We start from the raw sequence: 1,183 nt of genomic DNA, 5'->3' as shown, positions 1-1,183 counted from the left end.
GGGCTCAAAGGACGATTTTTACTGTGATATAGCACAGTCTGAGAGTGCTCCAGAACACACAAGAGACGTCCTGGGAAAAATCCAGTAGAGGGGCATTCCCCCGGACCCCCTTAGATTGCCTCGGTTAAAATTTGTGTCTGGCTACGGCACTGTGGAGGAGGAGGGGATGGGATGGCGACAGGGTGGAATTCTTCACATGCGTACGTTCTGAACGAAGCGCTGATGAGATAAGGAGCAGTGATCCATAAGCTAGGCCAACACATCATAATTTAGCTAGATCTAATGCGCTGCTAGATCTTTCACTTTTTTCTGCGGACATAAACTTGCTTATCTTTCAGAATCCTTAATATTTTACATGTAGACAGCTTGCTAACTGTGAAAGAGACCGTAAGCAATATATAGAGTACATTTAAATGCAATAATGCGCTTCAACGTTTGACTTTATTTCCCGCGCTTTCTACGGAAATCCCCGTATTTAATTATAGTAACAAAGATAAACTACCGATATAGACAAAATAATAGAGCGGGTGTGCTTTATCATAACCAGAAGAGAAAAAAGTTCCAATATGCAGTTTTGTAGTAAAGTTTGACATAACTATTTTATTAAATAAATCAGAAAGGCGCCAACCGTTTAACCTTGTAGTCTTGACAGCGAATATAATAAAATTTGATCAGATATTTACTCAACGGGGAATTAGCTCAAGTGGTAGAGCGCTCGCTTAGCATGTGAGAGGTACCGGGATCGATACCCGGATTCTCCATAACTTTTTAAATTTTTTTTTATTTTTCAATTTTTTTTTCTATCAAGAAAAACGAAGTAGGCAAAAAGAAACATACAAAAACAAAAGTAAAATAAAACAATATTCACAAGTTTACAACATAAGAAAAAGAAAGAAGACACAAAAACAAAACTTACTACAATATTGCTTGTACAGTTTTCCTTTAACAATTTTTTTCTGAAATAGAGCACCATGATAAAAAGATAAACATATAATACTTACATTCTGACAATAAAAACCATAGTTACAAGAAGAAAATGTATAAAAAAAGTAATTTTAACTATTGATTAGCCAGCTGTTCTAGCTATTTCATGAAGGGTTTCGTGTGCTTTTTTTCCAAATTTATTATATATATATTTGCTTGTTAGCGAACAGTATGGATCCTGACCAGACTGCGCGTCGCA

At 36.0% G+C, this 1,183-nt stretch overlaps 1 non-coding gene across 1 annotated transcript; it reads left to right on the top strand.

Moving 5' to 3' along the window:
* The first annotated feature begins 688 nt into the window (after nt 1-688).
* Trnaa-agc (transfer RNA alanine (anticodon AGC)) lies at nt 689-761 on the top strand. The gene has a single exon. It is a non-coding gene; the product is annotated as a tRNA-Ala (tRNA).
* The last annotated feature ends 422 nt before the right edge of the window (nt 762-1,183 follow it).

The sequence above is a fragment of the Mercenaria mercenaria genome, chromosome 4 (assembly GCF_021730395.1).
Source record: "Mercenaria mercenaria strain notata chromosome 4, MADL_Memer_1, whole genome shotgun sequence".
Taxonomy (NCBI): domain Eukaryota; kingdom Metazoa; phylum Mollusca; class Bivalvia; order Venerida; family Veneridae; genus Mercenaria; species Mercenaria mercenaria.
The sequence above is the reverse complement of the archived record's forward strand: the minus strand, read 5'-3'. Positions and strand labels throughout refer to the sequence as shown.